Raw genomic sequence first — 15841 nt, 5'->3', positions numbered from 1 at the left:
AGTCCCTTACAGACGGTGAACACCTTTAAAACAGATGGGGAGGGTTGGTTGACTGATCATACACTCAGGGCCCCAATATTGGCAGAGACAACTGGTGTTCTAACAGATGTGTCCAACCTTGTTCAGATCTGACCCAGACTCGGAGGTGAGGAGGAGCTGCTTGCACGTCCTCCACCCCTTGAGAAGCGATCTGGGGAACCTCTGTGCCCAGCAGTGGTGAGACTGTCTGAGGCCGCTGAGCAGTGTTAGAGACCGAGGCCTTGTGGTGGAGCAGAAGCCGCTGATGAATAGGTAATAGAATAGGTGCCCGAGGCCTGGTGAATATCATTCTACAACATTCCAGTGAGTTAGGGCCACTTGCTCAGGTGTGGTTGGTCGGCGGGCCTGCCCATGCACTTCTGAGACTCTAACGCCAGAGGGTGGGGTTATGCTGGCCCAAAAGGATGGTTCTCGAGGGTATGCGAGTGCTATAAGCTGGAGGCAGTGCAAATATGTTTTTTTTAATCTGGTATGTGTAGATCTCTGACTCTCCCACATTCAAACATAGAAATGAACCAGGTCTGCACGCCATATCATCAGATAGGCACATTGCGTAATGGGGGTGAGGGTCATTCTTTGTTTTGTGATTAATAAACCAGCATCACAATTATGCATTTTAACACTGAAAGAAACTATCACTCCCAAGCACTATCTACCCCCCATATAAAATATTTTAAGATCCATAAATGCTAGGTTTACCTATTGTCAAGCCAATATTTGGAACACTGAAATCTATCCTGCTTCCAATTCAAGCCGGAACACACTACCGTGAACCAATGTTTACAAAAATATTATTAGTCCTATATTTAATCAGGGTAAACATTATCATTGTGCAAAATACAATTCCTTTTGTGAAAAATAGTGACAGTAGTGCAAAAAACAATTATATTTATGCAGCGTGCAATTTATCAAGATAGGCATTAAGATTGTACAAAATAGCCTTCGTTTTGTTATGGGTAAGACTTTGCATACAATTAGATTTTTGCAAAAATAAAGTTCTAACTGGGATGCCTCAATTTTCCCATTCATATCGCTAATGCAGTGGGCCACTCTGCTCTGTTGACCATTCTTAATTTACAGACCGAACTTTCCCTGCCGCGCAGCACAATCATATATTATTGCACCTTAAGATTACGGTCATTAGATCACTTGTCTGGCGAACCTGTAACATTCTAAAAGCAGACAACCATTTTCTTCTGCTATTATCAAAACATATGCAGACTTGTATACAAGTACATGCAGAAAGGTTAATGATTAATTTGGCAAAATGGAGGGTGATTGCTGAAGGGTCTGCATTTAACGCTCGTTTTTACTGTGTTTTTACTCTGCTTTTAAAACTATTTGCTGCTAATTGCTAAATCCTCTTGAGAAATACATTGCTGCTATCTTCCATCTATTCGCACTTTGCACTGGGAACGGGATTCTCAGTTGGGCTCTTCTTTGCATATATTGCCACAATTTTAATATTGAATTGAAATGTTAAATGTGTAAACGCTTGCTGTATTTTTAACTTTTCTGGTGCCCTCGGTCCGCCGCGGTTATTCCGATTGTAAGGAAGGGCTTCCAAGACACTCCTCCCCACCTCAGGTGTTTTCGGTGGGAGGAGCATAGCGCGTTGATCTCCTTCCGGTCAGCAATAAGTTCCACATGCTGAACCGGGCGCGCCGAAGGCGCGCCTAAGGCAAGCGCGTCTACGCCCGTCCGTGTCCCGAACGCGGCCTGGGTCAGATATGCTGCCGGCCATGGACAAAACTATTGTTACTCTGATGAGGAATTAAGGGCTTTTAATATGCCAGCTAGTGATTGCCATCATCATCTCCAGCCAGAAAAATTAACAGGCTCTGCATCCTGCATAAATTGTCATTTTGAACTTAGTTTAGATGCCAATACTATCTCTATTCCTGGCAATATCCACAAAATTAACCCAAATTTGGATCTTAGACCTTTCTGTTGCGGATTGGCGAATGTTAGGTCACTAAAACATGCCATGCATATTTATGATTTAGTTATGAATCTTAATCTAGATGACCTTTTTGTCACGAAAAATTGGATAAAAGATTGGTCCAACCCTGATATTGTTCAGTCTCTCCCCCCAGGTTATACCATGTCCAGAAGAGACAGACCTGTAAGGAGGGCGGAGGGCTAGCAATTATTCACAAGGACTCCATAAAATGCTTAACATTTGACATCCCGGAGATTAAGGGAGTTTAAAGTCTAGGCTTTTGCTTCCAATTATCCAGCTCAGTGGTTTTTGCAGGAGCCCTGGTCTACCGGCCCCCAGGGGCAAGCTCTGACTTTGTAGAAGATACCCTTGCTGATAGTCTTAGTGCCCTGATTGTCAGATATTCGAACTTTACTATACTATTATACAATTGTAATTTTTACTGTCAAAATTTGTTGTTCTCGTAAGAGAACTTAATCAAATAAATTATTTCATTTACAACTTTACTATACTAGGGGATTTTAACCTCTACTTAGAAACAGACAATTCTCGAACCTCTAAAAAATGTTGGGGAAACCATAGAAACACTAGGATTAAAGCAGTTGATAACTGACTCTACACGAGGCTGGACATACCCTTGATGGAATCTGTACAAATTTTACAGTGGATGCCCCTACCACACTTACATGGTCTGACTATAAGTACATCCCCTTTAGGATTGCAGATAGTACTTCTTATGCAGCCAAACAAAATCCAGAGCAACTTTGTAAAACTACTAATAGGAAATGGAACAAAATGTTATTAAATCCTAATCTTCATATGTTGGCAGAATTAAGTAAACCCACACTAACAGGAGATCCGGTTATCGATACAGGCATCTTCAATAATTGGCTGACCGTGTTAGCCAACAAAATGGCCCCGGTGATCACATGTAGTAGAGCCTCTCAGGGGGAAACCTCCGCCCCATGGTTCACCCCTCAGCTTAAAGAGCTACAAGGCAAATGCAGGAATCTTGAGCGTAAAGGGAGGGTGCAATATAATAATAATGATCTCACTATCTTTAGAACAGCACTGAAAGAATATCATAGGATGATCAAATACGAAAAGAAAGTTCATTATACTAATCTTATTAAGCAGGCATAGTTTGATCAAAAAATGATTTTTAAAATTGTTTAATCTTTCACCCATCCTAAGATTTTTAACCAGGAAATTCCCCCATCACAACAACTATGATCAGATAGCGGAATATTTCGATAACAAGATCAGTGACCTTAAAAATGATTTCCCAACAGATACCCCATCTACTAAAGAGTCAAATCATAATCCAGAAAATAGACCGTTGTTGAATCATTTTCATGAGATCACCCTTGGACATTCCAGACAGGCCATCTTAACTTGTAAATCGGGCTCTCCAGGCGATCCCTGCCCTCCCCCCAAGTTCTACATCCGCTGAATCCCATGATTAATCAGATTATCAACTCTTCATTTAGACAGGCAGTAGTACCAGACAGTTGGAAAGTTGCTTCGGTTAAACCTCATAAAAAGAAACATCTTGCGGACCCTACCACTCTGACTTATCCTAGACCTATTTCTTTATTGCCATGTTTAAGCAAGATAACGGAGAAACTTGTAAATAAGCAAGTAAATGACTTCCTGTTATTAAACATTGTGCTCCACCCCAGGCAATCTGGTTTCAGGGCTGGGTTTTCAACAGAATCAGCACTGCTACACTCTGTGGAGATGCTAAAATTCGCATTGGATCAGGGAAAGATGGCAGTGCTGATTCTGTTGGACCTCTCAGCCGCATTCAATACTGTCTCCCATGCCGCCTTGGGTAAACAGTTGTGAAGAGTAGGGTTTTCACAGAGGGCACTGGCATGGCTAACATCATTTTTGGAAAACAGAAGACCATTAGTTACACTCTGCAACTATTCTTCAACAGATAAGCAGCTGCACTCGGGTGTGCCTCAGGGCTCGATTCTGAGCCCTACACTCTTTAACATTAATATGGTGCCCCTGCTAGAGCTAATCACTTAAGATTACATGGGAACCCTACTTACAAAGAACCAGGGTAATTGTTTTATATTGGGAGACAGCGGTTCTAGCAGAAATGATAAATAGTATTTCAATTGTAAATACATGCACAATGGCGATACATTCGTAAGGGACAAGTATAATGCAAGTGGAAAAATAATTTCTCTACACAGTTAGACTTGATAATTATTTATATATACACAGTAGAAGTATAGGTATACAAGTATAATCACTTTCTTAAATTCAGAAAGCAGTATACTTAGTGCAGTGAATCCCCAAGTGAAGTATGGAACCATAGGTGAATATATACAGTGAATTGTGTAGAACAAGGTTTCCATATGTACAAGAAGCGACCATTCAGTTGAGTATAATAGCAGCCTGAATGTGTGGTAACATTGGCTGTATAAAGGTCCTTTCTGTACTGGTCTCGACGACGTTTCAACCCTCTATTGGATGTGGGGTTTCCTCAGGACGTATGTTGTGGAGATATCTGAATGATAAGGGCGCAGCCTCCGTGAAGTTGTGGTGTCCCGTTGGTGGTGAAGAAAAGAAAATTGCGCTCACGTGAGTACCCAGCCGGGTGCTCACTGTGAAGAAGTGCAGGCTGCCTCTGTGAATTATAGGTGGCGCATGATGCCGGTCTATTTTCGGTAGCTGGGTGTTGACATACGGTGATGTCTGGGTGTTCGGATCGATCTCCGAGCGGTATCGGGTAATGGCGCCCTCTCCGATGGGGTGTGGCGTCTCGCCGGTTCAGGTTGGCGAGGTTTTCGAGCAGGGTGGTGGTGTTGCTGTCATTGTTGTTCTCCAGGTGGAAGTTCAGGTCCCCTAGGAGGATGTAGTCTGATGAGGCGAGGGCGTGTGGGCTGATGAAGTCGGCGATGGCTTCACTGAATTGTGTGCGTGGGCCCGGGGGTCTGTAGACGAGGGTTCCTCTGAGGGTGGTCTTGGGGTTAGTGTGGATCTGGAAGTGTAGGTGTTGGGCGGTGGTGAGGGCATCTTCTGAGTTGGTTGCGACATCGATGGTCTTCCTGTAGATGATGGCGATTCCTCCTCCGGTTTGGTTGATGCGGTCCTTTCGGGTGATCTTGTAGCCGTCCGGGATGGCTATGGCGATGTCGGGGGCTGAGGAGGCGTTCATCCAGGTTTCTGTGAGGAAGGCGATGTCTGGTGCTCTAGTGTCGAGGAGGTCCCATAGTTCGACGGCATGCTTGTGGACGGAGCGGGTGTTGAGCAGGATGCACTTGAGGTGGTTGTTGTTGTTGCCTGGTCTGGGTGGTGGGACGTGGGTTCGGACGCATGTAAATTTGCAGGTTTGGCAGGAGAAGGGTACGCTTTAGAGTGGCTTGGTAGCAGGCGGCTGGTCGGTCGTTGTTGAGTGCGTGCAGGGTCGAGGTGTCGTATCTCAGTCGGGGTGCTTGGTTTCGGCGGGGGCCAGGGGTTCTGGCGCTGGGTACGGCCTCCATAACAAGGGCTAAGGGAGGGAGGAGCAGCTGGGAGGCGGGAGCGGGGTGGCAAAGGGAGTACCAGGGGGGCGGGGCCGCAGGGTGGCAGCAGCGGGAAGAGCGAGGGGAGCAGGTGGGGGGGCAGGGGGTGGTCTGGCATGGGCACCAGGGGCGACGGGGGCAAGAGAGGAGAAGCCTACAGGAAAACAAAACAAAAGACGGCAGTGAGGCTCAGAAATTGACCTGAGACCAGACTGGGCAAAACACAGGTGGCACAGCGGGCAGCGGCGGCACAGGAGGACCGTGTGGCGGCTGAGGGGGCGACCTACCTGGTGACAGGGTCAAAGGTCGCTCCCTAAGGGGTCCTCTGCCTCTGAGGCTCTTCAGATCCTCCACTGGTTACCTATACACAAGAGAATTCTCTTACAAATCCTTGTGATCACCTTTGGAGCTGTAAAACAAAATGGCCCAAAGTACCTCGGGTCCAGATTGAAAGTCTATGTACCAGCTCACACCTTGAGATCGTCTAAGGAAAATCGGCTAGTACCCCCCCCCCCCCCATTTCCGTTTGAAGTCCAGAGGAGGAAAATCCATGGCTGTTCTAGGGACAAAAGCCTGGAACTGTTTACATACGTACTTGAGACTAACACAGACTGAATCTGTCTTTAAGAAAAAATGTAAAACCTGATTTTCTCAGTTCCAGATAGTCTGGCCCTTTCTCTCATATAATTTCAGAGTGACATTGGAGACCACACTCCTCTGACACTCGTCCCTAGCGCCAAGATGCTCCATTGGAGTGAAAGCCTGCGCTTTATAAATGCTATCATTCATTCAATAAAAACACATGACTCTTTCTCCCCCTGCCTGTCTAACCTACTTCCATCTTATACAGGCTGTAACCTGCGCCAGCCTAACACTCTGAGCCCACCTCCTTATGTGAGTGCTTTTTATATCCCCCTGGTAAGGCTGAATATGCCCCTGTAACTTTACACCTTTAGATTATCTCTTACATACGTCTTCTATATCACTTCTCCTGGAGCCCGCTTTTGGTAAGAGTTTAATGTTTGTTTTCTGCTGTATTACAGACATTCCTTGAAATTCCACCTCTACTGGAGTATCCAGGGCATCCTTAATATCAAGGAAAATAGCACTACTGATCAGCTTACTTCTCCTGCAGACAAGTTTATTATTTGGATTAAGGAGCCCTCATCAGCTCTAAGCAGACTAAACCAATAATTAAGGAGACAGTGTTTGTATTTAAAATAGTACACTAGAGCTTCTGACGCAAGGAGGCCAACATTGCGGTTGCACTCTTAACACAGCTCTTCTGGAAAACTCCCCTTATCCATCATCGATCTGGACGACCAGCCATCATCGGCAACCAGGTACACTTGTGAGGTCCCCGAGTGTGGTGTGGCTGCCCTCCCAACTCGTGGTGACCTTCCAGGTAGATTTCGGGGCCTAACACGGCTCTGGGGCCTGTGGAAGACCTCATCTGCAGCGTGGGGTGAGATGTGGCGTGGGGGCCTCCCTGCCCTCTGAAGCTGCCACCGCTCTCACAATTGGCTTGGAGGTGTCTCCCTGTGCAGCGAGCTATGCACTGGAAACCGCCCAGAGGTGACCCAAAGCCTGGAGGGGCCTGCTGCGTCACTGATGAGCTGCAAGACCTGCGAGGAAGGTGCCCTGTTGTGTGGCCGCTGCCCGGATGTGCCTCGCCCTGACAAGGGGCTCGCCCACCCTGCTGCCTTGGCGCTAGGGTTGGGCCCTCCTTCCAAGTACTGCAGTGGGGGGAACTGACAGAGCACTGCTGCCCGCGCTTAGTTGCAGCCCACTAACTTGGCTTCCTCCTAACTGCTGGGGCACGGCTGCAAACCCACCTTCTACTGCACTGGGGCCTGACCCCGATTGAGCCCCCCACTTCTACTGAGGACTGGGGCAAGTCTGGGCCCGAGAGGCGGCTGCCCTGCTGTGTGGCTGCTTGTCGGATGTCGTTCACCATAATGAGGAGCCACCTGCTTGTGACCTTATCTCTGTGAGCTGGCCCCTCTCCCCAACCACCTGTGAATGTCCATAGAGGTCCTCGTGGGCCCAGAGACTGGTGGAGCCTCGCGTGGAGGCAGTACCTCCTGAGCTGCCCCTCCAACTTGCATCTGAAATAGTGGCACATGCTTGCTTTCGCCTGCACTAGGGTCCCGACCCCGCTTGAGTAGAACATCAAGGAGGGAGGCCAACACTGTGGCGATGCAGACCGTACTACCCACTTTCCAGGTGAGAACATAACCCACGCGAGTCTCTCTGGGGCGGGACTTATGGTTCTCCCCTGCCCAAACTGGAGACCTCCTGGTTGGACCTGAGCCCCATGCTACCTACACCTACTGACTTCCTGCGGTGCTGCCCCTGGTAGCCCACCCACCGATGACTGGAGTGCTGCTTGTAATTGGTCGGGCTCCTTAGAGGCATTGCTCTGGACTGCACGGGACTCACCGTGGCAACTGCAGCTCCATTCTCTTTTCGGGGAGCATCTTTTATTCTGGGCCCATACAGACCGGAACTCTGCCAACTAAGAAGTACCCACCCCCAACACGAGGGCCCCATAGGGCTACCTGAGTGCGCTACTTGGCCCTCGTGGCTGAGATCTGGGGCTGGCCCCATGATAGCACGGATTCTCTACTACCGGGACAGGGACACCATTCTCAGAGTCTTGACCGCATCCTGACCTCTGCTACGGGGACACCAAAGTGCTTCTTTTTCTGGCCTGTACCTGTGCGGTTCAGCAACGCCGGCGCTCATACACAGAGGTTAAGCAAAAGCTTTGAGCAATGGAACTTCAATACTGCTTGCTGTTCCCGGCACACCTCTGGGTTATCCACTTGAACAAGTCGCATTTCTTCAAGTCTTCTGAATCTACGTGGCAATGGCTCATAGAGAAACGCCCATTGCATGGCCTTGTTGCCTCCCCCTCACTACAACGGGAGGTGCCTGGCACCCCGGGAGCACCGGTAATGCCTAAGCCGCACAGACATCGCACCCGATCGTGGAGGGAGCCCAAAGTTGGACAATCGCTCTCTCCCTCAAAGTCTCTTCAGGAGCATCCCCATCTCTCTTGTCGACAGACCTCCAATCCTGCCTCTGGGGGTGAAGAAGAGGAAGTGGCAACCGCTTTGCAGGTGGCCTCCCTCCAGGTCTCTACCACCCTCCACACAGACTCTGATTTGTCACGCAGCCCCACCTTTGACTGCCTTTGATCCCTGTCGGCTGCGCATCCTCTTGACCTAAGATTTACTCCATTTGCTTGCTAGCAGCGGTCCGAGGACATTCGGGCAGCCAGGATACTGTGGCTGTTACTCTTGGATGCCTTGGGCCACGCAAGATGGAGCATTGACAGCTGGATATGATGCTGCAGAGCTTGTGGATGCGACAATCTCCCCATCTCTTGTATGCTCATTGATCCGCTTGCGGGGTCTAGCATGCCCTGCAGTCCTGTAACAAGAGGGTGCCTGACTCTAGTGGCTTTGTACCCTCCTGTTTTGTATGCTGCTTTACTCACTTCTCTGCCATGCTGTTTAGTTATCTTTCTCTTTGACTCCCGGACCCACTAGATAATTTAGGGGGCCTGATCTGCCTGCATGATGGAGGCTGTGGTTTTGACTTCTCGTCTTCCTATGCTATGATCGGGTTTTTTCTCCCCTTCAGATGTACATGACATGCCTTTTTTTTACAGGGCGACAGATGCTTCTTGGATAGAAGTGTGGGGAGGGGTGGGTGTTGGGGTGTGAGGTTATTTTTACACACTGTTGTTTGATGTCTTTGTTAACCTCCTTAGGTTTTGGCACAAACACTTACATTACTCTTATGCACAGTCCTGGGGTGACACCCCTTCACAATACTCCATTAGCACACTCCTCAGGTTTTCACTGCAACCAACGAGTCCTGCATATTGGGCTGACAGACGCTCATCCTTTAAAATAATCCCCACCTCACACCCATATGACTTTGCGAGTCATGTTGTGGAACGTTAACGGCGTGTTGGACCGAGTGAAGCGAGCAGCGGTTTTTGCTTCGCTCATCACAACCACCTTGACGTCTTCAGGAAACCCAACTCATGGGGTAACATTGCCCCTTCTTAGCCCGTAAGGGATATGATAAGGTCTTCCACGCGGGGTGCACCGTTCCTTCCCGCTCGCGGTCCAGTGCATAACAAGTGACCCGCAGGGAACTTAATTTGCTTTGGAGGGTACCTTGGAGGGGCAAGTGGTCCTGCTAGTGTGTGTCTATGTGCCACCCGCCTCACTGTCCCCTGGTCTTTAAGACCTCTCTCACCTTCTCACCCGCCTTCCACAAGGGCTGACAATCCTAGGAGGTGACTTTAATGCATTATCCGACATAGACAGTTTCAGTGCCCCCACGACCTCCCGTGGGATTGGCGCCCTCCATCTCACTGACTGGACCATGACACTGGGTCTCTGTGATGCCTGGAGATTCTGGCACTTCCGTTGTCGGCAATTCACACCCACCTCGGTGGCTCACCACACTCACTCTCGGATAGACCTTGCCTTCCTACCCGCCCTCGAGTGCCAATTGTTGACTCAGATTCTGATTCTGGCCCGCGGTATTTCAGACCACTCCCCCTTGTTCCTTCATCATGAGCGCCCTCTGGTGGGACAGCCCCCCCATATGTGGCGTATACATACTTGGTATTTTCACGATAAGGAATTCACTCAGTCCCTCGGTTCTAATCTGCGACATCAGTTCAACATTAATGTGGGCACGATTGACTGTATGGGAACCCTATGGGCTGTGAGTAAAGGTGCAATGCGAGGCTCTGCTACAAGCTACATTAGGGCCCGGGAGTGTGTCGTTCTGCTCTTGTTGCTCAGCTAGAGGCGCGTTCCCTTCAACAGGAGCAGCAGTTGGATACTAACCCCCAGACAGGCGCCCGCCAGTTAGAACTCATCCAGGAAGACATTCGTCTGCACTCTCTTGAAGCAGCCAAACACCTCCGGCAGACCACAACGGCTAGAATTTATGGCTCGAGGACAAAAACTGTAAACGTATTTGTTGGCCCGTCTCTTGTCAACAGGCCAATAGGATCGTTCCCGAGATCCTAGGGGAGGCTGATCAGGCCCAGTGGTCCCTCCCGGTGATAGCTTAAACTTTTGCCCACTACTATCGAACATACTCCAAGACAATAGGCAGGGGCGTGACCATACCCCGGTCTTTTCTTGACTTACTGTCCCCTTCCTCAGTTGCCTCCCTCTGAGGCCCACATGCTGGACGAGCCCCTTACAGCAGAAGATCTTGGAGAGAGACTATCCGTTATGACGTAGGGTAAAACCCCGGGCCCATATGGCTTTCCCATGGATTACTAAACTGTATTCCAGGAGACGCTCATCCCCTACCTTTCCTAACTCTGTCATGAGGTCTGTCACGTGGGGTCCTTTCTGCTGGAGCTAGACTCATACACTATAGTGGTGATAACTAAGACGCAGCCTCCCTCCTTGTGTGCAGATTATCTCCCCATATTGCTCCTCAATTGTGAGGTTAACATTTTAGAGGCAGCTCTTGCAAATAGGCTCAAGCGAGTCCTGACTGAGCTGGTGCAACCAGATCAATGTGGTTTTATGCCATCCCGGAGTACGAGAAACTGTATCTCCCGGCTGCACGTCTGGCTGAACTTATCAGTGTGGATCCCCTATACCCCAGTTGGGTGTGAGACACAGGCCATGAGGGTTGCATTGCACTGTGCGGATGAGGTCCTGCTTTATCTTGCCCGTCCAGCTGTGAGTGGACTCTGATGTCCCCTGCTACTTGACCACTTCGAACATGCCTGTGGATGAACCCCTCTAAGGCTGTACTGGTCCCCTTAGACTGGCAAACGACTATTCATCTTCGTCAGCTCAGTTTTAAATATCTGCGCATATGGATCGCTTTGCACCCAGAGCTCACCTTGGCCCTTAATCTCCGGCCCCTGGTTCGGAAAACCAAGTCTGACCTCATTAAGTGGCATGCCCTTACCCCCCAATGCCCTGGGGCGCATCACCCTTTACAAAATGAAGATCATCTCATGCTTCTTTTGTTTTTCAAAGTTTACCACTTCAATTACCCACATGGTTCTCTGCACTAGATGGTGCTGCTAAAACATTTTTGTGGTGGACTCGCGGCCACGCATTGCCTTTGTGCACTGTCACGGGAACCCTATAATAGAGGCCTGGGCATAATCAATCTCTATTGTTTGTACTCCCATCTCCTTGTCCTCCATGACTGGTTTAATGGGGGATGGTTTGATCGCGCCTACTCACCTTTTCAACTTTCGACAGGCATCGGACTGGATCTGGAAACGTTTATAATGCAGTACCCGTGCACGCCATTAGGTGGCATCATGCAGGTCTGTGCTGGTGTCGTTCTACTCTTGAAATGATGTGTGGAACCTCATATAGGCACAACTCACGTGTGGACGTCTGTTGCTTTCTAGGCCGTCAGTGCTCAAAGATGCAGAACCCAACATCAAATTTGCTGTTCATCAGTGCACAGATCACTATCCTTGGGTAATGTTTTAGTGAAAAGAGCCCAGTTCATAGAACGGGGAGGATGAGAAGGTCAGTGACGAATCTGTGGTTAGACTGAACATCTATTGGAAAGATGTTTACCAATGGTAAGTAACTTGTTCTTCTGATAGATTGTTCTAACTGTGATGCCTCGCCATTTTAATTTATCCCAGGTGTTGAGTCTGTAAAATGGCTTAAACCAAGAAATCCTGCAGGACAGAGTGAGCAAATGCTCATGTTGATGGACCTGCCTGCCCAGACAGTAGTGCTTTGTGAACGTGTGGAGTGAAGCCAACATAGCAGCTTGGCAAATGTCTAGAAAAGCACTCTGTGTGCCAATGCAACGGTAGCAGCATTGGCTCTGGTGAAATGCACCCACAACCCTTCTGGGGACTACTTCTTGGGCAGTGTATAGTAGATTTTAATACAGAGCACGATCCACCAAGAAATGGTCCCGTCCTGTTCTGCCTTGCCCATCCTCACTTAAGAGAATCCCAGAAAGAGTCTCACAATGTTCCCTGGTACGATCGATGTAAAAGCTTTGGGCCCTTTTTGGATCCACAGGATGGAATCTTTCCTGATCATTATAGGGTAAAATGCATGTAGGGTTATGCTTTGCCTGTTGTGAAAAAGAGCCCCTTTCAGAAGAAATGAAACTCCAGCTCTCAGGACAAGCTTGTCTGAGAAGAAAGTAGTGTATGGCGGGTTGACAGAGAATGCTTGCAGTTCACTGACCTGCTGTGCTGATGTTATAGTGATAAAGAACACTGTCTTGAGGGTGAGAAGCCGTGGTGGACAGCTGTGCAGCGGCTTAAAGTAAGTACACTTCAGGAAGATGGGGACCATGTTATGGTCCCCTGAGGCATGATAAAGGGAGAGGAAGGAAACCAATATTTCAAACCCTTCAAAAAAAGGGTAATTTAAACAAAGACGGCTGATCCCACAACCGCAGAAAGACAAAGACCCGCAATATACCTGTTAAGTGTACCCAAAGCAAGTCCTTGCTGGGTTAGGGACAACATAAAAGTAATGTTTTGGTTACCCTGGGTCAATCTCCAGACATAATGATTTTGTCGAGGAACCCGCTGGCTGCCATGAGGACATTTACAACCTCGGGAGGGAGATCGAGCACAGTTGGCTGTCGCTGCTCAATCGCTAAGCATAGAAGTTAAGATGGTGCAGGCCAGGCTAATGCAACAGAAGATCCTCTCAAGGCAGTGGAATCGGAGGACAGATGCTCATGCACAGAGGTTCATGACACAACACTTTCCAGTCCTAATCCAGTGCCTTAAAAATGCATAAGGCCTGGTCAGTCCTGATTTTCTTCAGAAATCAGAGCTGGAGAGGTAGCGACTGAAAGGCGTACTAGAGCCCCGAGCTCCACTTTAGGTGGAGCGCGTTTGGAAGAGAGAGTCACCTTGGAAACTCAAACATGCAAAGGTGCTGACAAAGCACATTCTTGGTAGTGGCGAAAAGATCAAGCCATGGTTCTCCGCATTTATTGAAGAAACCTAGTGCTACCTCCAGATGCACTCGCCATTAGTGATCAGCTAGGCGTCGACAGCGGAGTTCACTCACCCTGGCATTTAGAGATCCAGTCAGGTGGTGCACCACAAGGAAAATCTCTTGATATTCCAGCCATTTCCATAGGTGTAGTGCCTCTTGGCACTGAGACCACCCCCATCCCGTCCTGCTTGTTGCAATACCATATGTCACATGGTGGTGGCATTGTCTGAGAGCACCTGCACCAGTCTCCCTTTCATGGATGGTAGAAAGGCATTCAATGCCAAGCGGATGGCCTGCAGCTCCAGAAGGATAATGAGAAGCATGGACTCCGCTGGAGACCAGATGCCTGTGATCTCCACCCCTCTCAAGTGGTCAACCCAACCCTGAAGCGAATGCAATGGTCAAAACACTGAATTCTGGGTGGGGGAGGGAAAGTGGGCTGCCGCTGATCCATTTGCAGTGAGCAACCACCTCTGCAGGTCTGTTGCCATCTCAAAAATCTGGACATGATTGGAGAGTTTTCCTTATTCTTATCTGATACTCTGCTCACTGGAACTTCAGATGTGACTGCAGAGCCCTTAATGCGACTGAGAATGCTTAATCAGCAAGTAGCCATCAATCCCAGCAGCCTCAGAGGTATCCTTTCTGAGATGCAGGGCAGAACCAAAATATTGTGTTCATAGCTCGAATATACTGGACTTTCCATTCCAGGGAAAAGCACGAAAATTGCACTGTGTACATAATTGCTCCAATGAGGCGGAGCGTCTGTAAAGGAGTTCAGTGTGACTTCAGCATGTTCATAGAAAAACCCAAGTGACGTTAGGATCTTTGCCATTATCTGGAGGTGGGTGACAACTACCTGGGGCGAGACCGCCTTTGGCGTACAGTTAGCGACATAGGGGAAGACTGCAACCCCTGATCTCTTATGTGCAGCAACCACCGCCATCACTCTCATAAGTAACAGAGATGCACTGGTGAGGCCTAAATAGAGCACAGTGAACTCAAAATGCTCCTGCTTTGACGCAAACCACAGATAGCACCTGTGGGCCTATAGGACGAGGATGTGGAAATAAGCATCCAGCAGATCCAACGGTACCAACCGGTCTCCAGGGTCGAGGACACACAAGACCTGTGCCATGCTGAGCATCTGAATTTGTCCTCCGCCGGAAGGAATTGAGAGGGCGACGGTCTAAAATATTATGAAGGCCTCTGTCTTTTTACATCACCAGGGAGCAGTGGGAGTAACGACAAAACCCTGTTGCTGATGTCAGCACCCTCTCTATGGCTCCTTTAGACAGAAGGACCTGCTCTTCATGCTGCAAGGGGGTCCAGTGGTCCCTGCCCCTATTGTCCATGTGGTTCTGGGGTACCATGGGCTCTGGAACAATAGGTTGAAGCGTTTGCCAGAAAGACTGAACTTGCTGGCATTATTGGAAGCTGCTACCGTAGCCATGGAAGGGTTGAAACTGTTTATGTGGGTGACGTGGAGAGGTGCAGCCCAAGTGGCTCAGGTCACAATCTTTGTGGAATTCGAAGTGGTGCTGACTTAAGAAGTCCGAAAACACAATAGCCTGCACTTCGTTGCAGGCATCGGTGTCCATGCTCCAGGGTCTGGCGTGGGATCAGAGTCTTTAAAGCCGTTGATGAGGAAACCGTTGTGGGTCCAGAGGGTCCATCTGGTGCTGAGGGAAGATCTACCTGTGGAGTCCCAGTGGGAAACCCTCTCAATTTTTTGGAGTGCTAGAGGGAGTCGGTAATGAGCCGCAGCATGGCTTTACTGAATTTTTCGATTTGCCACAATGTCGCTGAGGGCCCTGGAAATTGAGGTTGCCTTTTTGCTCCTTCCACAGCACCCATGCGTATAATACTTGCCTCAAGTGGCCTTCAACACCTTTCCTTCTAAATGCTAGTTGTCAGGTTGCTGTTGGAAGCTGAGAGACGGCAGTCTTAGGATCATTTTGTAGGAAGGTAGGCAGAAGGAGTAATAGATAATACCTTACTCTCTATTTGTGGTAGTGTGGGTGAGCAGGTAGGCTTTATCAGAAGGTAGTGTTAAGCATTTATTGTACAAACTCAGGCAAGAATTGATAGCACACACTCGGACTGAACGTAGATCAATTGTTTTATATAAAAATATTATTTAATTGTATTTATTGTCTAGAACCAAGGAAGCCTGGCACAGGTAAGTGTGGTACTATTCAAGGCAGATTGAGCTATACAAGCAAGCTGAATGAAAATTACTTTTTTACAGGTTTGTAAATACTTTGAATACTGTTGAAATTACCGTTTGATTACTTTGCAGATTGTTTTAAGTTACTTTTCCTACTCAG

The sequence above is a fragment of the Lissotriton helveticus genome, chromosome 6 (genome assembly GCF_964261635.1).
Source record: "Lissotriton helveticus chromosome 6, aLisHel1.1, whole genome shotgun sequence".
Lineage (NCBI taxonomy): Eukaryota > Metazoa > Chordata > Amphibia > Caudata > Salamandridae > Lissotriton > Lissotriton helveticus.
Note: the sequence above shows the minus strand (reverse complement) of the source record.